The sequence below is a fragment of the Pseudonaja textilis genome, chromosome 1 (genome assembly GCF_049901715.1).
Source record: "Pseudonaja textilis isolate UNSWEBS1 chromosome 1, rPseTex1.2, whole genome shotgun sequence".
NCBI lineage: Eukaryota > Metazoa > Chordata > Lepidosauria > Squamata > Elapidae > Pseudonaja > Pseudonaja textilis.
The window spans coordinates 156,038,030-156,064,521 of record NC_141990.1 but is presented as its reverse complement, the minus strand read 5'-3'; the positions used below and the strand labels follow the sequence as shown (position 1 = coordinate 156,064,521).

Genomic DNA, 26,492 nt, shown 5'->3' with positions numbered 1-26,492 from the left:
CTCACTACTCTTTCATTCCCGCAGTTATCCATCCTCCCTTGTGGCAGCCCCAAATCTGAATCAAGATAGATCCGGGGCTGAAAGCCAACCACTAAGCCCCATTCTGATGGATGATCATTGCTAGAGAATAGAATAGAATAGAATAGAATAGAATAGAATAGAATAGAATAGAATAGAATAGAATAGAATAGAATAGAATAGAATTCTTTATTGGCCAAGTGTGATTGGACACACAAGGAATTTGTCTTGGTGCAAATGCTCTCAGTGTACATTAAAGAAAAGATACATTTGTGAAGAGTCAAGAATCATCAGGTACAACACTTAATAATAGTGATAGATAAGCAGTAAGCAATCAAATCATACTAGGAAACAGTCAATATAAATCGTAAGTATACAAGCGACAAAGTTACAGTCATAGAGTCACAAGTGGGAGGGGATGGGTGATAAGGAGTGATGAGAAAATTAACAGTAATAGCAGGGTACACTTTGTAAATAGTTGAACAGTGTTCAGGGAATTATTTGTTTAGCAGAGTGATGGTGTTTGGGAAAAAACTGCCCTTGTGTCTAGTTGTTCTGGTGTGCAGTGCTCTGTAGTGTCATTTTTAAGGTAGGAGTTGCAACAGTTTATGTCCAGGATGTGAGGGGGTCTGTAAATATTTCCACAGCCCTCTTTTTGACTCGTGCAATAGGTCCTCGATTGAAGGCAGGTTGGTAGTAATTGTTTTTTCTGCAGTCCTAATTATCCTCTGAAGTCTGTGTCTGTCCTGATGGGTTGCAGAACCAAACCAGACAGTTACAGAGGTGCAGATGACAGATTCAGCAATTCCTCTGTAGAACTGTATTAGCAGCTCCTTGCTAATAGTAGAGCTAATAATAACTAACAGAGATCTAACAGAGATCTAGAGCTAATAGTAATTAACAAGTCTCTAGTGTAGATTACTCTTATGAAATGAATTAATGGAGAATTGAAGTATGACATGACTCTCTGGATTCCCCTGTTTTCTTCAACTGAAGAGCCACATACCTAATGACTTGTCAGTTACACGAGCCTCTCAGGTTCAGCTTTTCTCTTTTAAAAGGATCAATAAAACTGCAAAGCTTCTAACTGCCATGGGAGTGGCATATGATAACCCAATTCATATTGTAATCCTTCAGATAGTTAACAAAACTTCTTTTGTCTGCCAATTCACCCACAGACTCATAAAAGTTACATAACATACTAGGTCAAGGGCATTCTTGCTGCTATTTGTGCAATAATTCCAAAGCTTTCTCCACCCATCATCATCCCTGCCCCTTCACTTTCTTTGTGACTATACAGATACATTCATGTGGTTTTCCCTGCAACATTTTTGAAATTGGCTGGCCTTGCCTTCTTCCTAGGGCTGAGAGAGAGTGATTGGCCCAGAGATCTCCCATTGGCTTCCATGATTAAGTGGGATTAGGACTAAACCTCCCCATTCCTGGTCCATCACTTCATCAAACTAGCTCTAAATCCCAATGCTACTTTGGAATTAGAATCTATTTTAGTTTCTTTTCACTCCAGTTTCCAGAGATGTTTCCATGTTCCGTCCTCACAGTAGGCTGGTCAGCAATTCATGCTTGACCCAGCATAAGCAGAATCTACTTACCTTTTCAAAATAACAGGAATGCATGGCATGCTCAATGCTTCCCCAGTCTGCAGCAAATGTATCCTGAGGCTTGCTTTGCCTCAAAGCTAAATGTTTTCCACTTTGTGAAGGGAGAAGAGATGACAACCGGTAAATGTTAGTGAATGCCTCCACTCCAATTGGCAAGTGTCACTAAGCAAGGACAACCCTTTCCTTTCAAATCCTTGGTCATTGGTCTCCATAGCTGCTTTATTTTCATCAGTTAAATTGATTGCCCCATTCAGAAGAAATGCACTGAAGCGCTGAGCCATTAACGACCCAAATCAAACAAATTCATATCAACTGCCAGACGGTTAACTGAATTGGTTATGCATATAGCTTGATTCCATTCTCTTCTTCACACAGATGGTTACATATTGTCAAAGCAGCCATTTACTTTTCTGTTTTAGATATAATTTTTCAAAAACTTAATAGTATTACCAAGTTAAAACATTAAAGCGAAGTTATATACAAATACAACAACCAGCTTTACAATTAAAGTTCCTTTCTTGCTTTCTTCCAGCTTTGACTCCTAATCTCTGCTACAGCCCATTATCATAGGAGGGTTTTGGGAGTTCAAGTAACAAAATTTTGCTGATTTGAATTCAGACAGAAACAAGTTTTCTTACTACACTATTTCTTTTCTTGCTATCAGCTTTTAACCTAGTGTTATGGAACTGTTGATAGCCTTTGTGGGCATCGTAAATAGAAAAATAGCAGAAATGCATTCATGATGCACATACATTTTTTTCTGGTGTAAATTGCCATAATTAAATTAAATCCCCAGATTTCTATAGGCCATATTCAGTTCTAATCTAGAGAAGGAAGCTCTTCCCCTCAGAAAAAAAAAATTGTATGACAGGAGCAGTAGTGGTATTTTAGGATCAATGGTCCATCTCAGGAAAGTGAAGCCAGTTATTTAGACATTTTTGTCAACTCCTGGGAGGAAACAGGGAGCTATGTTCAGGGAAATAGATAACAGCTAGATAAAAAATAAACCTGTCTAGTTCATCTAATTCTTGAAAACTTTCAGTGGATACTTAGAGTTTGAAACCTGGTTGTTCTAATGAACTTTCAGAACTGTCTACAAGGTTGCCCTGCCTCCTAAACAAATATTAAATACATATATCTAATATATACTGCAAAGGAGAATATTTGCAACAAGTTCATGATTATTGTGCCCGTACTACTCCTACTGCATAGACTGAACAACTGTTAGAGAGCTGCTCTGGGCTGATAAGAACATTCTTCCTACACTTCACAGAAGTAGAGAAGGCATTGCTTCTAAAACAGACTTCACCTACTTTGACATGTGAGGAGAAAAGCCCTGAATGGCTAGACTGAATAGCATTTGAACAGGTGTAGTTTCATTTTCTGTAACTTCTTTTTCCAGGGGCCAAGATAAAAGCTAAATTGCTATGCTTTCAGTCTTACCAAATATGTAATTCTGAAAGAAGAAAAAAATGATTGAAAACTTCTTATAGGGTGTTCTTACCAAAAGCAATGAGCAGAAAAATCCATGCAACAACTGTGGCTTGGAAACTATCTGAAGCCTGTGATAATGGGAGAGTTTTATTTTTATGAAATTTGAATTTAGCCTATATGCCAATGAAGATGTAACATATTAGAAAATAGGAAACCATTACCAGACTAGGGATAAGGGAGAAATGGAAAAATTGTACAGGAAGGATGCAGAAGCTCAGAGTTTGTGGAAGGCTATGAAACATTCAAGTTTAGTTCAAGTTTAAGCCTATTTATGAAATCTTCCCCCACTTTTTTCATGCGGGATCCTATGAACTATTTCTTCCCATTTGAATCTGGCTGGCCTACTTGAAAGGGGATCTTCCAGATTCCTTTGGTTCATGAGGTGAAAGCAGTTGGGACTAGAACATCTATCTGGTAGGGCCTTGACTACCTGGAATGGTTCTCTCCATGCTCCAGCTTGCCCTGACTGTAATCCCCCTTTGGAAAGAAATTAATAGGTGGAACTCTCACCTCACAATCAGGAGGCTGTGAGTTCAATCCTAGGTAGAGGCTAATATTTGGAATAGACTCTCCTGCTTGAGCAGGGGTTAGACTAGATGACCTCCAAGATCCCTTCCAACTGTGTTATTCGAAGACTTGTTTCTCTAATATGTGGCTTTTCCAACTGGAAATTAGCATCTATATTTCTTATCAAACGGGCAGGGGACTCGTTTAGATGTTATAGTTGTTTTATGAATTATAACAATGGTGACTTTTTTAGAATTCGTTTTATAAAGAAGATGTGAAGTTATGATCACATTGAAACTATGCAAATATGTAAGCAAACAAGTAAACAAGGAGAGAGGGGGAAGAAGGGAGAAAGAGAGAGAGAGAGAGAGAGAGAAAGGGAGAGAGATTTTAACATGAGAAGGGTAATAAGGAAGTATTTTCTGTTTTCCTAGTGCACATGCTGCATAACACTGAAGGTGTCTTGGGAGTTCCATAATATACATCATTTGTAGTTATTTCATATGACCAGAAATGTACTTTGGACATGTGCAAGCCCCAGGATTGGTGTAGAACTTTAAAACTCTGACTTAAAGTCTATAACAGAAAACTCTTAGTGACAGGCCTACTTTCCTATAAATTTGACCCAAATGAACCTGGCACCAAAAAGAGTTGAGGGTGGATTTAAAGAACACAACTTTGTGTTTGTGAATAAACATTAATGTGAACAAACTAAACAGCTGTCAGTCTTTCTTATCTCTCTACAGAGGGCCAAAGGGAGGGGAAAAAGCCACCCTGATGAAAGTAACTCTGAACACAGAAATTCCTTCCCAGCTCTGTTGGTCATAGCTAACATTTGTAAAAAGAAATGTACTTTGAAACAATAGGTTGCTTCAGTGAACACTGGAGCTGGGAATCCAAACTGCCTCCTTTCTCAATGAGGACATAGCTGGTTAAGTTTTCTGATGGTATTTGAACAACAGAAAAAGATGCCTCTGGGATTACATCTTCTTTCTAACATCTGCTTTACTTCTGAATTTTCATTTTATGTATTGAAGAGCATATATTATATAATTAAGACAAGATTGCAGTGTTATTACTTAGGATGAAAAATGGGAAGATGTCAGAATATGTCATTTTGTTCCATCAAATGTTGGTGTGTGTTTTTCAATATATGTTGAAATATTTATTGTATTCATATATTGTATTTTGCTACTGTTTTCATTTTTGCCTAGTTTAGAGTTTTGTATGTAACCAAGGTAGATTTTTAAAAACATAGGTACCTGTCATGTCTCCCCTTTAATTGCAGGAGGGCAAAACGAAACAAGTAGTTCACAAACCAAAAAGCAAACTTTCCCAAAAGGACTGTGGAAGGGTTTCCAGTCCTCAGCAATAAATCCAAACTCTGTCCGGCAAACCTGACGTGGCTATAAATCCCAAAGCCTCAAAGAGTTCTCTCCCTCTCCGTGTGTTCACTCCCATAAATCACTTTGCTTCTGGCAAAGCTCGCCAGCCAAGCCGTTTCCTTTTATCCTCTATGAGGGCGTGTTAATCTCCTTAATTAGTCACTGGCTTGACTCCTCCTTCCTAATTGTGATTGACGCCTCATCTTACGTCTGTTTCTCACATCTAGCCAGGTTCTTTCCAAAGACTCCTCCCCACTAGAAAAGTCTTGCAAGTGTTCCTGGTTAGCTATTCCCGGCTGTTGCTCAGCCAGAGGAGAAGAATCAGAGGAGGTCGAAGGTCCTGACAGCTCTATTAAATCAGGTTCATTTCTCCTAGTTACATCCATTTCCTCATCCTGACTGCAATCCAAATCGCTCAGCAGAGCCAGCTCATAATTTACTGCCATTTCCTCTTCGCTTGAGCTCCCATCTGCCAACGGAACAGATTCCAACTCCGGAGTCACAACAGGTACCCATAATATATATTCTTTAAATGTAACCACCCCAGTAAGTTTTTAAATGTATTTTTTCCAAAATACATATTTGGGAAGCATAAACAAGCAGGGGAATAAAAGATGCTAGGTAGTTTCATTCATTGCTGGAGTTTGTGCCATACAGAGGTATTTCTTTCATATTATTTTAATATGTTCAGACATATTATCTGACTGTATTCTTTGTAACAATATTTTAAAATAAATCATTATTATTGGTTGAAATCACTGTTATTGGCTCAAAATGCAGTGGCCCACATGGTTTTGTGTAGTCCTTGGTGTACACATGTGTCACCTCTCCTCAGGGAGCTGCATTGGTTGCCGATTTGCTTCCAGGTGCAATTCAAGGTGCTGTTGTCACCCTTAAAGCCCTTCATGGCAAACTTCCGGGTTGCCAGGCTTCGGCGACAGCAGGGGTTTGCGTTTCTCCGCGATCCCTGCTGGGCTCGCCGTCTTGGTGCCTCCAATCCAGATGGATTTGGAGGATAAGGCTGTCCTGTAGAGGCAGCCGAAGATAGGGAGGATCTGGGAAGGGGTTTGGGAGTTCCGCAGACCCCCTCCTCACCCAGCTTAACCTCATTTTCTCAAGGCGGTGCAGCGGTGGTCAGTGATGGCTGCCACAAAGAAGCTGGCAGCTGGAAAAGATTGCGCTGGAGGAAGAAGGAGAAGGAAGATCCAAAAGTGAAAGTATTGGCTGCGCCGGGAAAATAACAGCTTCTAAAACCCTGGAGTGGAATTGTTTATTGCCTGAAAGATACATTGTATCCCTAAGAAGAGAGGAGCAGCGGAGAAAGCTGCTAAGGGAAACCTTTTTTTTCTACTTACTCTCCCACCCCACAGAAACATTAAATGCAGAACTGGAAAATGCATTGGGCACCGAAGGTATTTTAACTTGAAAATTATCAGAGAAAGGACTTTGGACTTAACACCCTCAGAAATTGGAAAGCCCGCATTGGAGGTATGGATTTCTGAGCGTTTAAGGGGAAATTGTTGTTGTAAGTGGGGGGAGAGGAAAAAAAACTTTTTGGAGCAGAGCTCGAAAAAAAAGGAGACTACCTAGAATTTTAAAGAAAGATACATTTTAATGGGAACCTTTTGATCAATCAGTAACCCCACAAAGAGAAATTGAAGAAGGTAAAAAAAAGTATTGAAAGAAACAGTTATTTGGACTTCTTAGTGACTTTGGAATTCTTTTGGAATTACTCTTCATTAAAAATACTTGGGTGGTTGTTTTTGAAGAAATCTTTCTCTTCAGGATGGCATTGCTTTTGGATGAATTAAAAACTCAATACCAAAAATATAAGAAAGAAGAGCAAGATGGAAAAGATTCTTTGGGCACTCTTTTTCAATTTTTAGAAATGGCGGTATGCACTTATGAAAAATTCACTACGCAGCAGGATGACTGGAACAAAGAAGAAGAAGAAGCCATTTTGGATGAGCAATGGGTTTACTTTGGGGAGGAGGAGGAAGAGGAAAAGAAAAAGGGGATCTTAAGGGTAGAGAAAACAATCCAAAAAGAGAAAAATGAGATGAAAGCTGGATATAAGGTTAGAAAACAACAGAAAGTGAGTAAGCAGAAGAAGAAAAGGGGGGAGGAGAGACAAGGGGAAAAAAAGGGCAAGGAGAAAAATAAACAAATGAGAAAGGAGGGGATGAAAAACCTTAATGCTGGGAAGCAAGATTCTAAGAAACAAAATCTATTTAGAGACAATGGGTAAATTTAATTGAAAAAGGGATTCTGGAAGGTACATAAAAGTGTGATTTTCTATGTGTATTCAGAGTAGAATGTGTATTAGTATGTATGATTTGCTCTTTTATGGTATCTTTGGTGGGTTATAGGCTTACATTTTGTAATTCTAGCCTATTTGCTTTTCTTATAAAGTTTTTTGTGTAATTTTAGAATGTACTAACCAGAATTTCAATATAATTTAAGTGTTATATTAAGTATTGTGAAGTTACGGAAAAGAGTTAAAGGTGTTACTCCAATTAGTGTACAGGAGAAGTATATTTAAAGAAAAAAGATGAATGGATAACTGTAAAAGAACAGACAAAAAATGTTAAGTACTATGAATTGTATTGAGATAAGATAAACAAAATATAATTAAGAAAGATAAAAGAGGGAAGAAGTTATACAGAAAATTGAAAATGGTAATAAGATATGGATTGACATATAAAGTAAATATTGTTTTTGAATTTGTGTCTGTGCGAAGAGTTTTAACCCGGGATTAAGCAGCTTTCAGAAATGAGGTTTTTTATGTTCTATGTTATGTATGTTTTGTCTATTGTTTTTTTTTAAAGGCAAAAATTTTGATTAGTAAGAAATATAATCTGGACAACAGAATGAAAAGGAGAAATTGGGATAGGATATGAAGATGAGCAGATAATGTAAATGTACATATTACATTTGGCACGTTTATTGGTTCTTCCAGAAAGATTCTTTATGTTAATATGCCTTGACTGTTTGTATGTTTTGTAAAGCTAACAAAATTTGTTTTTTTAAAAAAAACAAAAAGAAAAATAAGTCAGAGGAAAATAGAAGTGGATGATTGAATAGCAGATAAACTAGAAAAGAAACGTTATTGAATAAGAGTAAAGAGAAATAATGTGAAATCTGTTAAAGGGAATTTATGTGTCTACATTGAAATGAGATAAATTAGAAAAATGTGATATAAAATAATGTGTTACCTGCTTTGTAAAGATCTATGATGGAAAGCGTTTTTATGTTTTTAGTGTTTAATGGTGTTTTGTCTTGTTTGTTTCTTGTTAAAATCAATAAAATTTGTTTCAAAAAAAAAAAAAGCCCTTCATGGCTTGGGACTAGATTATCCGAGGGACTGTCTCTTGTCATTCACATGCAGCAAGTCTGGGAACTCAGAATGAGGTGAAGCCCATTGTTGTGGTTAGCCAGCAGCAGGTGCGGATGACTGAGGTCTCGGAAAGCGAGGTCTCAGATGAGGGGCCTGTGTGTGATGCAGAGATGAGGCCAGGACCATCAGGGAATGGAATGCGGCCTTCAGAGATTGTGGAGGCTGGCAGCAGTAATGCAGAGGATTCCGAGGAGCCTGTGCCCAGTGCGCATGCATGCAGGATTGCTTGTAGGGAAGAGCAATTGCAGCAGCACGGGCAACTCAGGAGTAAGGCTGCAAGGTAATGACCCCTCCCTCAAGAGATAAAAGCCAGCTGAGAGACCGGAGTTCTTTTCAGGAAGCAAAGAAGTTCTTGCACTTCAAGCCTTGTGGACATTAGGACTATCCTGGTTTGTGTTAGAGACTTTTTGTTTGGAATATTTCTTGGCAACTTAAAATCTAATGTTCTTGACAGACTTGCACAACCTTGGCAAGGCTCGTTCTTATCAGAGACAATTGAAACAGCCTTTTAACCACGAATGAATGGAATTTGTAGATAAGCATTAAAAGGTTTTGCTATTACCTCTGTTTGGTGTTTGTTTCCTTGGAACAAGGTTTGGATCAGAACATCCATCAAATGCCTTATTTGACTGTCTATTGTCTTGGGGGTGAGGGTATACTGTATTTTTATTATTTGTAAGCCACCCAGAGGTGGTGTGAATTAGTAAGCAGCTATATATATTTTCTAAATAAACAAATAAACAAAAAGTAAAGACTTCCTTGGCAGCACTTTCCAAATTTTGCTGATCCAGAACTTAAGCCAGGTTGACAAAGGGATGTTTTGTTTGTTTGCTTGTGCCTTCATATCAGTGTTGACTCCTGACTACCATCTGGACAAGTCCCTGTAGTTTTCTGGGTGAGGTTTTTCAGAAGTGGTTTGCCTTTCCCTTCTTCCTAGGGCTGAGAGAGAGAGAGTAGCCCAAGGTCACCCAGCTGGCTTTGTCTCTAAGGTGGGACTAGAATTCATAGTCTCCTAGTTTCTAGCCTTACTAAATACTTGCCAATACTTGCCAGATGGAAACCATCTGAGAATTCCAGTGCAATTGGCTAGACTGGGAAAAAAATAAATTTCCCAGGAAGAAAACATTCCTAGATGCACCCATGCTTCTGAGATCAACACAAATTAAATCAGTTGTCTCCTTCTGAGGCTTTACAGTCAATATAAACATTGAACAGTTTTTGTCAGCCACCAGTTTACTCAATTTCTTACTATTGTAAGGGTAAATATCTTTGAACATTATTCAAAAAGCTAGACAAATTAATTTAAATAAAGAATAAAGTGACACATTGACATTTTACTTCAATTTAATATTACTTGAATTAAAAACAAATAGTTTAAGATTGTAACTTAAGGTAATTTTAGCTGAATTGTTCCATCTTTTTCTATGGCTTTTTCCCTCTGTAATGTTTGAGAAACAGCATGGTTTGATTTTAAATATTTTTTAAAATTTTACCCTTACATCCTTAGTAATTTGGTTTTTTTAATTTATCAAACAAAAGGGCACTTGAATCAGAACAAGTTTTTCTGCGTGACTGAAATTTCAGGAAAAAATCATTTTATTGAGACTGCAAGAACTGCAACAAATACAGGCAAGGACATAAGGGGGAAGAAACAGCAAAGTGTGTATTGCAACATTAACACAAACTCCAAGCTTTCTATATATGGATTGAGAAGTTGCATACACAGAACTAAGACACAGAAGAAACCTAAGAAACAGAAATTGCATTGCGATGTTTTCTTTGTTATTCTAATGGACTTTCCAGCTTCTATGGACATGCTTATCTATGGGCAGGCCAAAATAACTGAGCAACATTACCAGATCACAGGCATGCTTAATCAGTAACCATATCCAATCCAAAGGCACAACAGTTCATGTTATATAAGTGATGTAGGTTTGTTGGAGTGTACATTTTGCTTCTCATTTTTAAAAGTCTGTGTTGAACAATGAGTAAAAGCTATTCTACATATTGCTAATGTGTCACCAGGCATTGTGACTTCATCCAGAGAGAAATTAATTCACTCCTCAAGGCAATTGTATTATTCAGGAGGGCTTCTGCAAGTAATGATAAAATGATAAGAAGATAAAGTTGTATTTAGGCGGTGTACAAATATGCCACAAAATGAATCAAAATTTCCCCTGTGGCATTAAGTCAACTTCCTCCACATGACAAGGATATTATTTGCCAAATTGAATGCTGATTGGGTACATTGTCTTGTTTCCTCATAATTCAACAAGGCTGTCTGCCTTTTATAGAATTCTTAAAAGTCACTCAGTTCACTGCTCTATTCTTGATTCATTAAACTTCCACAGGCACGCCTAATCTTAATAAAAAAATTCAGAAACTATTTCAGAGGGAGTAGAATTCTTTAATGAACTGCCAGTATTCAACAGAACTATATTTCTATCAATAAAATAAATTCTATGGGATATTTGAAAAGCCGAATCATATTTTGGAATCAGGTGATACATGTGCTAGCACATTCTTCAGTCCATCAAAACTGTTAACATAAAGATGTTAGTCTTTCAGCTTATAGCTTTTGCCACAATATATTAATATGTTACCCTCTAGATAGAAACTGCTAGAGCTAATATTATATGAGACGCCTTGTTTCAATTTTATAAACTGTTTGCTGTTCTATACATACCTGGCAAGAAGATCTTCTATTTTCTTTCCTTGGTACAGAACTAGGAATCATTTCTAAAACAAATCCATTGTTGGCTATAATAAAAACTACATTGTGATCCTAAATGAAAATAATATTCTGTTCTGTACATATAATATTTCAATTTATACAAAGGTGTCATTGTCTCAGAAATCAAGCCATACAGGATTTTTTTGCAGGAAACTAAAATGTGTGTAATCAAAAGTACAAAACAGTATTATTACTTATCCCTTTTTACAGCTACAAATAAAATGAGTAAGCAACCTGGGCCAGGTTAACGCTGCACAAAACAAAATAAGAAACCCTTCATACCATATATTGTGTAAAGAATAAAAACATCAAAGAGTGTCTTTGATGCAGGAGAATTACAGCTTCATACAGTATTACAGTATCTCCCTGGAACATTCCAACAGTGACCTGTAATGGGATAAAATATGTGGAATCTACTCTGGATTTGAAGAAAATACAGTGTTTATATTTACTTAATATCCACTACTCACTTTTCTCTGTGATGAGATTTTGGGCTGTATTTTTATAGCTTCTTTGGAAGCATTATTGGAAGATTTCCCACTACGTTGTTTAAATGTAAAAGAGACAGGATTAACACTTCAGCTAAATCATGATAGAACTTACAGGTGAAACTCAAAAAATTAGAATATCATGCAAAAGTTCATTTATTTCAGTAATGCAACTTAAAAGGTGAACCTAATATATGAGATAGACTCATTACATGCAAAGCAAGATAGTTCAAGCTGTGATTAGTCATAATTGAGATGATTATGGCTTCATATGTCGTATTCCTATTGTCAAGCCACTCCTGAACAACAAACAATGTCAGAAGCATCTTACCTGGGCTAAAGAAAAACAGACCTGGTCTTTTGCTCAGTGGTGCAAAGTTCTCTTTTCTGATGAGAGCAACTTTTGCATCTCATTTGGAAACCAAGGACCCAGAGTCTGGAGGAAGAATGGAGAGGCACACACTGCAAGATGCTTGAAGTCCAGTGTGAAGTTTCCACAGTCTGTGTTGATTTGGGGAGCCATGTCATCTGCTGGTGTTGGTCCACTGTGCTTCATTAAGTCCAGGACCAACGCAGCTGTCTACCAGGACATTTTGGGGAACTTCATGCTTCCTTACGCAAATGAGCTTTATGGGGATGCTGACTTCATTTTCCAGCAGGACTTGGCACCTGCCCACACTGCCAAAAGCACCAAAACCTGGTTCAATGACCATGGGATTACTGTGCTTGATTGGCCAGCAAACTCGAGAATCTATGGGGCATTGGCAAGAGAAAGATGAGAGACATGAGACCTAACAATGTAGAAAAGCTGAAGGCCGCTATTGAAGCATCCTGGTCTTCCCTAACACCTCAGCAGTGCCACAGGCTGATAGCTTCCATGCCACACCACATTGAGGCAGTAATTGCTGCAAAAGGGGCCCAAACCAAGTACTGAGTATATATTCATGCTTATACTTTTCAGATGTCCGATATTGTTCTATGTACAATCCTTGTTTTATTAATTGCATGTAATATTCTAAATTTCTGAGATTGTGGATTTGGGGTTTTCATGAGCTGTAAGCCATAATCATCTCAATTATGACAAATCACAGCTTGAACTATTTTGCTTTGCATGTAATGAGTCTATCTCATATATTAGTTTCATCTTTTAAGTTGCATTATTGAAATAAATGAACTTTTGCACGATATTCTAATTTTTTGAGTTTCACCTATATGGTGAATTTCAAAACTATAATGAAAGCCCTAATCCTAAAATTAAACAAATGGTACACCATCAATCAGAAATTTGGCAGATTAAAATTATGTCTTCATTTTCCCTTTCCAAGTTTCTAACACACAAGTTTATTTTTCAAGAAAAAGCTCCAGTATCAACAGCTATTGAAAGATACTATATTGATAGCACTTAATTTACATACATGGTTGCATATTTAATTATGGTTTCAGGTATGATAAGCACATACACATTTCCATCAATTAAACACACACACTATCTGTAGTTTAGATATACTGCTATATTGCTTCATCTGTTCTAATATACACAATACATTTAATAAGTTCACAATTTTTTCAGTGGAAGAGATTCCTGTATGAAACTTGAAATAAGCATTAACCTTTGGGTGGCTTTTTGGACAAGTTACTTATGATGCATTTTTAAATTAATTTTTTTTTCTTTCTAGCACTTTCCCACATCTGTGCAGTCCTTTTTTTCCCCCCCAAATCAAGAGAGTTGTATTGGTTGTGACAGAAATTGACCAACTGACTTGTTACCTGAGCCTGACATTGTGATCTGAGATGGAGTGATTGGTCCAAGGTCACCCAGACAGCTTTCATGGTAAAGCAGCACTAGAACTCCCAATCTCTCGGTTTCCAGACTGGTGCCTTAACTAGTAGGCTAAACTGCCTCTTAATGCATTTTTTAAACAGATGGCTTATTGATAATAAACATTCTTCTTGTTTAGTCTCATTTATCCTCTGAACCAGTTTGCACCATCCTTCAGATTTCTCTCCAGATTTGTGAATTTCAGCACTTAGCAATGAACATGTTGGCTAGGAAATTCCAGAGTTGAAATCCATGCATTTGGAGGATGATCAAATTGATCATGTTTCACATGTTTACCTAACCATGGTACAAATATGTTTTGGATCTTCCTTTAAATGTTGCCTCTATCTCAGGGGTGTCATACTTGCAGCCACGGACCAGATGCGTCACATGCTGGCCTTGCCCCTGCCCAGTTTAGCGAAGGCATAAAAAGTCTCTATATGTCACATGATGCCGCCATGATGACACAAGTTTGACATCCCTGCTCTATCTTATCCTCAGCCCATTAGACAGTTTAAGTTGTCATTAGTTAGAAAAGTGTTAAAATTCTATATTCTTCATTTGTCCAACAGCATCACAACAGCCACTCTATTAAGCTTTACCATACTGTACATTACATTACTGGCAGTGTCAATGACTAGAAATGGGTGGGATGAAGGAGGTTCTACATGGCTGATGTGGACCCTCAAATCTGCTCTGACCATTAGACAGCCTTCTTTCCTGCCATTCTATTATGGTCTCTCTCAAAAGAGCGGGACACTGGCATGTGAAACTGTTTTCAAGGATATTTAATAGTGGAACATTTAAATGGCATAATAGGGAAATAGCATGACATGATAGGACCAATTCCCTAACTATCTACGAGACACTCAAGCATCTGTATGCCAGCATTATTACATACATAAAGAAAAGAAGGTACATTCCAGATAAAAGTACCGCTTGTGACTCTGACACTCATTTGTTTCTTTAAAATATTATTTTATTCAACTTGGATTATAGCCAAACAAGTCACAAATGAAGAGGACCAGGAAGGAATCTGGAGGTGGTGAATAGAGTCCTGCTGACAGATCTACCTCATTCCTGCTTAGACACTATGATCAGTTTGTCACATGTTAAAGGGGAAGGGCATCTGGAATCAATTAGTTGGTTTGTTTATTATGAATTGTACTTACATAATTAAGATAGCACTATTTGGTAAAGACAGAGGCAACGGAGGCAAAACAGAGGCAACGGAGAAGCAGCAAATTTCATGAATCTCATAGTTTTGGGGGATTCAAAGATGGGTGGAGAATATTTCAACTCAACAACTCAGAAAGGCTCACAGAAAAACTACCCAAAGCTGCAATGAGTCCCTAGAGTATAATGGGATATAAATCAGATAAAATAAAGGAATGCCAAGCTAAAAAAAGTCTTCAGTTCTAGCATTGACATCATAACATTCCAAATAATTCAAAATCCTGCCAGAATGTAATTTGAGAGTTGTTTATAACTCTCTCCACCACTTCCTGCTTTTCAAAACATTTCTTTGTGCTGAAAAACTGGTACAAATTTTCTTCCAATTGGGATTCTTCAAGTCCTTGGCATCTTCCAGCCTCTTCTTTGTCCCAACCCTGCTGCACATCTGCTTCAAGGCTTTAGGAAGTCCAAATTCCTGATTAAAGTGGTACCCTTGGAGGCCAAGAGGAAAAGGCAGAAGAGTAACTTGATTCTCTTTCTGAAGTTGGGGATGATGCCCTAAATGCTATATGATTGGACCCTTGTTATCCAAATATCCCAAACATTATGATCTTGAGAAATATGGTAAAAACATTTTTAAAGAGACACTGTTAGCAATATCTACTAACAACTTTTATATTCTCTTTTCCATTTGCAGCACATTGCTGGCTGTTGGTTCTACCTTCCTCCTAAAGTTAGTAAATCTGTCAGTAAATTATTTCTTTTGTAGCTTTTTCTGAGAGATCACTTGCTATGCCTGTATAGTTTAGAAATAGAAGCCAAAGCGGTATTGTGCTCCATGAAACTTAGTTTTTCCAATCTCCCGCATCCGACAGGCCGACCGAAACGCCCACACAAGTGAGTGGACCTGAGTGAGAACTCCTTGAGTCCTCAGGACATAACAATCAGTTTGTCACATGTTAAAGGGGAAGGGCATCTGGAATCAATTAGTTGGTTTGTTTATTATGAATTGTACTTACATAATTAAGATAGCACTATTTGGTAAAGACAGAGGCAACGGAGGCAAAACAGAGGCAACGGAGAAGCAGCAAATTTCATGAATCTCATAGTTTTGGGGGGATTCAAAGATGGGTGGAGAATATTTCAACTCAACAACTCAGAAAGGCTCACAGAAAAACTACCCAAAGCTGCAATGAGTCCCTAGAGTATAATGGGATATAAATCAGATAAAATAAAGGAATGCCAAGCTAAAAAAAGTCTTCAGTTCTAGCATTGACATCATAACATTCCAAATAATTCAAAATCCTGCCAGAATGTAATTTGAGAGTTGTTTATAGCTCTCTCCACCACTTCCTGCTTTTCAAAACATTTCTTTGTGCTGAAAAACTGGTACAAATTTTCTTCCAATTGGGATTCTTCAAGTCCTTGGCATCTTCCAGCCTCTTCTTTGTCCCAACCCTGCTGCACATCTGCTTCAAGGCTTTAGGAAGTCCAAATTCCCTGATTAAAGTGGTACCCTTGGAGGCCAAGAGGAAAAGGCAGAAGATTAACTTGATTCTCTTTCTGAAGTTGGGGATGATGCCCTAAATGCTATATGATTGGACCCTTGTTATCCAAATATCCCAAACATTATGATCTTGAGAAATATGGTAAAAAAACATTTTTAAAGAGACACTGTTAGCAATATCTACTAACAACTTTTATATTCTCTTTCCATTTGCAGCACATTGCTGGCTGTTGGTTCTACCTTCCTCCTAAAGTTAGTAAATCTGTCAGTAAATTATTTCTTTTTGTAGCTTTTCTGAGAGATCACTTGCTATGCCTGTATAGTTTAGAAATAGAAGAAAGTTGTGCCATGAATTGTTTCAATTTGAAACTTAGCCACTTTCTCCCAGTTCAGTTTAATTTAGTTTATTGTCATTGTTCTGTACGGACATTTGCATACTCGAAATCCGGCAGCCCGGATTGGCCAAAGCACACGGCCACCGGATTGGCTGAGTGTGCGGCACTGATTGGTCGTTCGGAATCGACCGCGATTGGCTGAGCCGATCGCGGACGATTCAAACGACCGATTGCCGCAGCGCCGGCGCAAAATGCTTTTAAGCCGCATTTCTTCCCACTCACTCCACTTGTGTTTTTCCTGAATAAACGAGCTGAACCAAGTCACTGCCTCGCGTCCTTTGTTCGTATGAGAGATACGACACTGGCGATGAAGGTGGGATCCTGAAACAAGTCCCAAACCGCACGTGGCCCACGGAACCGCAATCGGCAGCATGGCCAGCGGCAACGTGCCACCCGCTCCCTTCAACCAAGCTACTGAGGACTGGGAATCATACATAGACAGATTCCTCATGTTCTTGGAGAGTAGCAACCTCAAGGACGTGAATGGGCAGAGAAAACGAGCCGTCTTCCTCACGTACTGCGGGCCCGCAGTGTTCAAAATGGCAAAAGCCCTCGCCAAACCGCTCGACGTGAAGGCCATGGACTGGGCCGATCTCGAACCTCTGCTGCGGAGCCACTACGCGCCCGCCGTGCCCACCCTCATCCGCCGGCATGAGTTCTACCGCCGTGACCAGAAGCAGGGCGAGAGTGTCAGCAACTTTGTGGCTGACCTCAGGGACCTCGGGGGCCTGTGCGGGTTCACCGACCTCGACGAAGCCCTGCGGGACCGCGTCGTCCTCGGCCTCAGGGACCCCGTCCTGCAGAGTCGGATCATGGCAAAGGGCGACATATCCCTCGCCGACGCCCTCGCCGAAGCCACCGCAGCAGAAGCGACCCGGAAATCAGCAGCCCAATTGCGGCAAGCCAGCACCGCGGAGCGACCCACCACGGCAGAGACGACTGCGACCCCCGAGAGATGGCCCGAAATCAACCACCGAGCGACCGCATCCACGCACCACGGCGACCTCGAGTCCTCCTCCGAGTCGGAAGACGACGAGGAAGACATCCACCGGCTGCAGACAGGGCGCGACCGGCGCGAACCGCGGAACCGAAAATCAAAGTTCCAGTGCGCCGGCTGCGGCGGCGAACACCCACGGTCGGAATGCTGATTCTTCGATGCAATATGCCGGCATTGCGACAAGCGGGGCCACATCGCTAAGGTCTGCCGTTTCAAACAAAACCACAGCCCCCGACACCGAGACGGCAGCCCGAGGAGACGCGAAAACCCCAGACGCGACAGCACCCCCCCGAGGATCTGCGACCGAGATCTCGAGAGCCGGTGGAGCCGGGAAGCAACGAGCCGACATCTCAGCGAGTACCGCCAGCACGAGGAAACGCACCAGACGATCGTCGTCGGCCATTCCTCCAACTGGGATGGCCGAAAGGTCCACGTGGAGGTCGCCATTGAAGACTGCCCCTGCAAGATGGAAGTGGACTCCGGGTCCTACCTATCCATGGTCGCATGGCGGGAAATTAAGCATCTGGTACCCTCCATGAAACGGCGCGAGCTGGAGAGCCAGAAGCTCATCCTCAAAGACTACCAGGGGAACCGCATCCCCGTGGTAGGGACGGGGCATTTCAAGGTCGAATTCAAGGGGCGCACAGAAATACTTCCCCTGACCATCGTCGAAAGAGACCGCCCCAGCCTCCTGGGACTCCAATGGTTCGCACCGTTGGGAATAGAAGTGACCGGCACCAACCACGTCGCCGAGGCAGACTGGGAGGAGCAGCTCGTGCGCGAATTCCAAGAAGTCTTCGACGGCAACCTAGGCAAGTACCAAGGGCCCCCAATAACTTTCAGCCTAGACCCCACCATTGCTCCCATCCGTCTCAAACCCCGGCGAGTACCCTTTGCCCTCCGTCCCAAAATCGATGAGCAATTAAACAAGCTCATCGAGCAGGGAGTCCTCGAGCCAACGGACCATGCCAGGTGGGAGACCCCCATAGTCACCCCAGTAAAACCAGACGGGTCAGTGAGAATCTGCGGGGACTATAAGGCCACCCTGAACCGCGCGCTCCAACAAAGCGCCTACCCCGTCCCAGTAGTGCAGCACCTCCTACACTCACTGGGGGGGGGCAGGCTTTTCGCCAAACTCGACCTGGCCCAAGCCTACCAGCAACTGCCGGTCGACGAGGCAACCGCAGAAGCGCAGACCATAGTCACACACCGAGGGGCATTCCGCTGCAAGAGACTCCAGTTCGGAGTCAGCGTAGCCCCGGGGGTGTTTCAAAGCCTAATGGAGAGGCTCCTCCGGGGCATAAGAGGGGTAGTACCCTATTTTGACGACGTGCTGGTAGCCGCGACCGACCAGAAACAATTGGAAGGCCGCCTGAGGGAGGTACTGCAAAGATTCCAAAGTGCAGGGCTAAAAGTTAAGAGGGAGAAATGCCAACTGCACACGGCACGAGTTGAATTCCTAGGATACCTCCTAGACCAGCACGGAATCCACCCCACCAAGGGCAAAATCAAAGCCATCAAGGAAGCCCCGAGACCCAGGAACAAAACGGAGTTACAAGAGTTCCTGGGGTTGATTAATTTCTATAATGTTTTCCTGCCCAAAAGGCAACCGTGGCGGAACCGTTGCATAGGCTGCTCGACAAAGCAGCCACCTGGACGTGGGGAAGACGAGAAGAGGATGCGTTCAACAAAACCAAGGACCTTCTCACATCGGACGCTGTCCTCATCCAGTACAGCGAGACACTCCCCATCACGGTAACTTGCGACGCATCACCTTTCGGCGTAGGAGCCGTCCTCAGCCACACCCTCGCCGACGGAAAAGAAGCCCCCATCGCCTTTTTCTCAAGGACCCTCTCAAAACCCGAAAGAAACTACAGCCAATTGGACAAAGAGGCTCTAGCAATCGTCGCAGCCGTAAAGAAATTCCACGAATACCTTTACGGCAGGACCTTCTCCATAATCACGGATCACAAGCCGTTGCTGGGAATACTGGCGGGGGACCGGGCCACCCCAAACATCCTCTCTCCAAGGATGACAAGGTGGTCCGAATTCCTCGCCGCCTACAATTACTGGCTAGTCCACCGCCCCGGTAAGTCAATCCCACACGCAGATGCTCTAAGCTGCATGCCATTACCGACCCTGGACGTTGACCCAGCACCCACCACATCCACCCTGAGCATCGAGACCTTACCCAACCTACCCCTAACCGCGTCAGACATTGCCCTAGCAACCAATAAAGACAGACGTCTGGCGCAGGTTCTAAGATGGGTGGGAAAAGGGTGGCCGGAAAAGGACGTGGACGACGAATTCAGAGCTTTCCGGAGTCGACAAACAGAACTATCCACGCAAAAAGGCTGTTTACTGTGGGGGGACAGAGTCATAGTTCCAGAGAGACTGCAAAAAAAAGTCCTGAGCATGCTGCACGAAGGGCACCCTGGCATCGTTAGGACAAAAGCCCTGGCCAGAAGTCACGCCTGGTGGCCAGGGATGGACAAAGAGATCGAAGCCTGGGTGGCCTCCTGCAAGCAGTGCCAAGAATCAAGAGCAACCCCCACCCGCCGCCCCGGTCCTAGAATGGGAAACCCCCAGGGGGCCATGGTCCCGGATACACATAGATTTCGCGGGACCGACCAGAGGACACACCTTCTTGGTAACCGTAGACGCTTACTCCAACTGGCTGGAGGTAAGCAACATGAAGACAACCACCACAGACGCCGTCATCAGAGAACTCAGTAAGCTTTTCGCAACCCACGGCCTTCCCGATGTCATCATGTCAGACAACGGCCCCCAGTTCACCGCGCTGCCCTTCGAAAAATTCTTGGCGGAATGAGGGATCCGGCATGCGTTAACGGTGCCAGCGCACCCGGCGGCAAACGGAAGGGCGGAGAAAATGGTCCAATTCACGAAGAAGACCATTCAAAAGATCGAAACCGGGGACATACAAGACAAGATAAACCGGATGCTGCTGATACAGCACATAACCCCGAACACAACAACAAACAGGAGCCCAGCGGAGCTACTGATGGGGAGGAAACTGCGATCACCGCTCGACCGCCTGCACCCCACATACAACCCAGAGAAGCCCCCTGACTCCACCAGCAAACGCAGAACATTCGCACCAGGAGACAGGGTCTACGCAAAAAACCTTACCGGGGACCCCCTCTGGATACCGGCAACGATAACCCAAGCAACGGGCCCACACTCGTACCGCCTTCAAACAACCGACGGACGAGCGTGGAAACGTCACATCGACCAACTGAGATCAAGAACCACCGCGGGAAATACAACCGACACGCAAACATCAGACACAGAGGGGAACCAGCAAGACACCAACCAAGAGGGGAGGGAAGGCCCCAAAGAACAAGAAGGACAAACCCACCCAAAAAGAAACCAGCAGTACTCACCATCTGAAGAACCGGAGAGCGACCCACTCGAAGCCTCACCTGGAAGGAGCAGCCGAGCCAGCTCAACCGGCCCGGGAAGCCCGAGCGGGAGCAGCCAAGCCAGCTCAACCAGCCCGGGAAGCCCGAGCGGGAGCAGCGAAGCCAGCAGCTCGACCAACCCGGGGAGACCAGGAGGGAGCCACGGTGAGAGGCCTGACTCACCCTTCCAGGCGGTTCCATCGGCGAGGCGGAGAGCGACAGGAATCCCAACCGAACCAGCCGACAGCCAGGAAACAACTGACCTGTGCAGGTCCAGTCGGAAAGTACGGAGCCCCGCCTACTTACGGGACTACGTTACGTAGGACCGAACCAAGAGGGGAGGGGTGTTCTGTACGGACATTTGCATACTCGAAATCCGGCAGCCCGGATTGGCCAAAGCGCACGGCCACCGGATTGGCTGAGTGCGCGGCACTGATTGGTCGTTCGGAATCGACCGCGATTGGCTGAGCCGATCGCGGGCGATTCAAACGACCCCGATTGGCCGCAGCGCTCGGCGCAAAATGCTTTTAAGCCGCATTTCTTCCCACTCACTCCACTTGTGTTTTTCCTGAATAAACGAGCTGAACCAAGTCACTGCCTCGCGTCCTTTGTTCGTATGAGAGATACGACAGTCATTGTACCTCATACAATGAAATCAAACACCATCTTCAGTACACATCATGACCAGGAAAATAAACACAAACACACATCCTTCACACTCCACACATTGAACCAAAAAACCCCAATACTGCACCAACACTGCACTATACAATAGAATTCAAAAGAGCTACTGCCCTAGGATAGAAGCTGTTTTTTAGCCTATTTGTGCTTGTTTTTATTATTCTGTACCATCTGCCAGGTGGTAATAGTTCAAAAAGAGGTTCCCAGGATGAGATGGATCTTTGAGAATGCTTTGAACTTTCTTAAAGCAGCGGGATTTATAAAGCTCTTCCAAAGAGCGGAGAGGGCAACCAATGATCTTCTGGGCAATGATGTTAACCCTCTGGAGTGCTTTCCTATCTGCCACTGTGCAGTTGGCAAACCATACAGAAGTGCAGTAAATTAAGATACTCTCTATGGTGCAGCAGTAGAAGGTCACCAGCAGTTTTTCATTTTTTTCATTTCTGACTAATTCTGAGTCAAACTGCTTGATGCCATTCTTCTGACATTTTTTCCCCCTTCCTCCATATTTTCCTTGTTCTTACCTGGCCAAATCATAATTATGCTATTATGGAAGCCAGCATGATTTTGTTGATGATATCACAGTGGGAAAAAACTTCTTTAAAATTCTAGGTGACTTTATAGATAAACCCTTGTATTAACAGTTGTTAAGAGGGATACAGTCAAGATCAAGGGAAGTACTAATACTACTCTATAAAACCTTAGTAAGACCACACCTAGAGTACTGCATCCAGTTTTGGTCACCACTTTATAAAAAAGATGTTGAAGCTCTAGAAAAAGTACAGAGAAGAACAACCAGGATGATTAGGAGACTGGAGGCTAAAACATACAACGAATGGGTGCAGGAACTGGGCTTGTCTTGTCTAGTAAAGAAAAGGACCAGGGGAGACTTGATAGCAGTCTTCCAATATTTGAAGAGCTGCCACAGAGAGGAAGGGGGTCAAACTATTTTCTAAAGTGCCTGTAGGCCAGACAAGGAATAATGGATGGAAACTAAACAAGGGGAGATTTTACCTGGAAACAAGGAGAAACTTTCTGACAGTGAGAACAATCAACCAATGAAACAGCTTGCTCTCGGAAGTTGTGGGAGCACCATCAGTTGAGACTTTCAAGAAGAGATTGGACTGCCATTTGTCAGAAATGATGTAGGGTTTCCCGCTTGGGCAGGGGGTTGGATTAGATGACCTACAAGTCCCTTCCAACTCTGATTATCTGTACCTGTACCTTGTAGTCTTCTTCATCACTGTAGAGAATAGTTTGAGATTGTCTTCTGCAATATTGCTTTGATTCCCAATTTAGCTACCACTTTGGAACTTCCTGGTAATTTAAAGTATCTTGTGGATTTGGGAAAATTACACTTTAAAAACTCAAACTAATAAATATTCTTACTAATCTGTAGTGCCCAGATTCAATAAGAATTCCTCTGGTTTTATGCCATGCTTACCTGAATATGCTAGGTCTGAATAGGAGATGGGGGGGGGTAATAGGAAGGGAGGGAGATTATAGCCTTATGCCAACTTTTTGCTCATGGAGGCATAACATACAGGGACAAACCAAATTATGAAGGTGCAGTTTTGCTTTCTCTCATGTCTTCACGCTCTCAAATACTTCATCTCATTCTCAAATTAGGACATAGGCTAAGTTTGATCAGAATACCTGGGTCAGTTCCATCCGTTGAGCTTCTCTGTTTAGGGCAATGTTTCTGCACCTTCTCCAAACAGTTGGTTGGGGAATTCAGGGACATGAACTCTATGCATCTTAAAGTTGCCAAGTTTGAGAAGTAGTCAGTGTGTATGATCAGGCATTCTGCCGATGCCTTTTATTTGAGCTTAACTGTTTCGATCACTAAATGAGAAGTGCTACTGACATCTAATGGCAAATCTAATGATAACCACAAATTTTAAAGTCTTTTCTAATATAATAAGAAACCCTATCGAGTCTATTTAACAATCATTGCCCCAGTATCAAATATTCCAGGATTAACTGTAATTATACCTACTATTGTGTAAAAGGATAGCCCGGTTGTGATAGTCCCCTTTTGATGAAGAAGGAGACAAAATGGAAGTATTGCAATCCTGGATGGTAGCAGTATTATTTTGAAAAATTGAAAGAAAGTATAAAGTATCATTTAGTCATTTTGGTTTTTTTTTAAATTCATTAAATGTTTTTTAATTTCAGTATTTGTTTACTTTTTGTAATCTTTATCTTCTGTATTCAAGGTTACATGAGATGTTAGTGCCACTTTATACTGCATTGGTGAGACCACACTTGGAATATTGCATATAGTTTTGCTCACCATGATACAATTAGATGTTGAGACCCTTGAAAGAGTGCAGAGAAGAGCCCAAAGATGACAAGGGCATCGGTAGACTAAAACATATGAAGAACAGCTGCAGAAATTGGGAATGTCTACTCTAACAAAGAGAAGGATTGGGGCTGACATGATAGTAGTCTTCCAATATCTAAGGGATTGCCACAAAGAAATGCTTTCCAGCTCTGTTATTTATAATACAAAGATGGATAAGGAGGAAGAGAATTTGCAGCATGTCACATTGTTTAAATGATTTTAAGCTGCCAACATTTACATTTAGAAATAGGGACATAGTTCTTTCACTATACAGACCAACCACCCAAAGATTTTTGTTTTTCTTTCTACTCCTCCCCCCATCCTCCAAGATGCAGTTGTTCTCCCAAAACACAAAGAGATAGATCCAACAATATAGGAAACAAGAAGCTGATTCTACTCCACCCTAGTCAGTGATCAAAGCTCATTGACTACCTTTGGATCAGTCATTCTTTTTCACTTACCCTATTTCAGTGGTTGTTGTCACACTCCTGAACTAAAGGTGTTATATATAAGTCAGACAAACAACTGAGACTGAATCAGTTATGGAAGTCAATAGCATGGGAATCAGGGGTGGGATTTAACTGGGGATACTACCGGTTGGCTGTAACACTTCACGTGCATGCGCGCCAGATCCGCGCTTTGCATACATGTACAAAACGCTTGAGCTGTGTCATCCGGACTTAGCCACACTGCTAAGGGGACCAACTATCCTCCTTTAGGGAGGACAGTCCTCCATTTTTAAGTTCTGTCCTCTCTCGAAAAGTGTTGTTAGGAATCTGTACACCAATTAGTTGGATTGGCAATATATAAACCAACAATGTATGTTTGTAGCTTTAAGACAAAATCACTGTATTGATTTATACTATATTCCGATTGGTTGATTATATTGCAAATTACCATAAGAGGGAGCTAGAGATCATAGCTTGCTCTCTCTGACATTCTGTTGCTATCTAAGGTTCTCTGTTGTATTTATGCTGTGCTTATACTTTGGTATCTTTATTTACTGTAAATGACAAAGGCAAGCGGTTAGAAGACTTTGTAATTGGATATTCTTTGGACTGTTAAATGTATATGACCTGGACCATTTATTGGACTGTGCTATTTCTTAAAGTAAACGTTAACTCAATTTAGTATATCTGTGTGTGGCTGAATAATTATTCATAACTGGCTTCTGGCTGGGCGCTGCCTTGATGCAGAGCTGAGGAGCGGATCGCCACTCTAAAAGGATTAATATCGAATTATCTTAAGTATTGTAATCGTTGAATAAGTTCAATAAGAAAAAAAAAGAAATAAGAGCTGATTGTGATTTTCCATAATAGAATTTTGGTAATTAATAATATTATAATATATGTATTAATATTACTAACGAACTGAAAAGGAGAGGAAAATAGTCCTCTACTAGGGATAGTTGATGGTAGATTGGAAAGAGCTGCTACAGATAGTTAAAATGGCGACAACATCAATTACAAATGTAAAATCAGGAAAGAAAACTACAACAACGATGTCTTCACCTATGGGGCAAAGATCTATAGATGCAATGCTATTGGCAGAAAAAACTAGTTCAGCTCAAAGCCTGCAGCCAGTACAGGCAACGCTCACTATGATGCACGAAATGATGGCAAAAACCCACGAATTGATAGCGAGGAACCATGAAGACATGAAAACAGAGATGAGAACTGAAATGGTTCAAGTGAAAAATGAAATACAAAATTTGAATAGTAAGATTGGAAAGATGATAAAAAATGAACAGAAATTAAATTTAGTAGAGGCAAGAATGGAGATGGTGGAGAAGAAATTAGAGGATTCAGAACAAAATTGGAAAGTGCTTTACTGTGAACTCCGGGATTCGATGGTACACATGGAATTAGAGAAGGCATCATTTCATCTTAGGTTCCAAAATGTGGTGGAAGACAGAAAGGAAGATTTATATGTAATTATGACAAATCTGATAGTGGCGGCTTTACAGAAACCCAAACTGGAAATTGAAAATGATGTAGATGAGGTCTAGAGAGTATATACACATGATGCGAGGAGACACTGAGAGGTTCACATTCGATTTGTGAGGAAGACAACATGAGACCTGCTCTATATTAAGACCAGAGATGAACCACTTGTATACAAAGATCATGAAGTGGTTGCACTGAAACAAATACCCAGGAGAGTCAGAGAGCAGAGAAGGGCCTACCAGTTTTTATCAACTCAACTTATTAGAAATGGTATTCCATTTAGGTGGCTCACCCCAGAGGGGCTTTTAGTTTCATGGCAGGACAAAAAATACAAAATTGATACAATTGAAAAAGCACAGAAATTTTGTGAATGACACCTAGGACCCGAGGAAGAACAAGAAACTAGAGACGAGTTAAATACGAGAAGCCAAGAGGAACAACTCTCTGGAGAAAAAGAATCTGATTCACGCTCTGAACCCCAAAATCTTAGAGAAGACGGGGAAGGCAACAGACTAAGAAGAAGAGAGCCTAGAACAAGGAATGAAATGAGAAATGCCTCA

The 26,492-nt window shown here is 41.6% G+C and overlaps 1 long non-coding RNA gene across 2 annotated transcripts in view; it reads left to right on the top strand.

Moving 5' to 3' along the window:
* LOC148127884 (uncharacterized) overlaps positions 1-26,492 on the top strand; it is a 114,434-nt gene that overhangs the window by 72,893 nt on the left and 15,049 nt on the right. For both annotated transcript variants that reach the window (XR_015740673.1, XR_015740672.1), the window contains exon 3: positions 5,400-5,531. This is a non-coding gene — a long non-coding RNA (uncharacterized LOC148127884). The remainder of the gene's footprint in view (positions 1-5,399; positions 5,532-26,492) is intronic.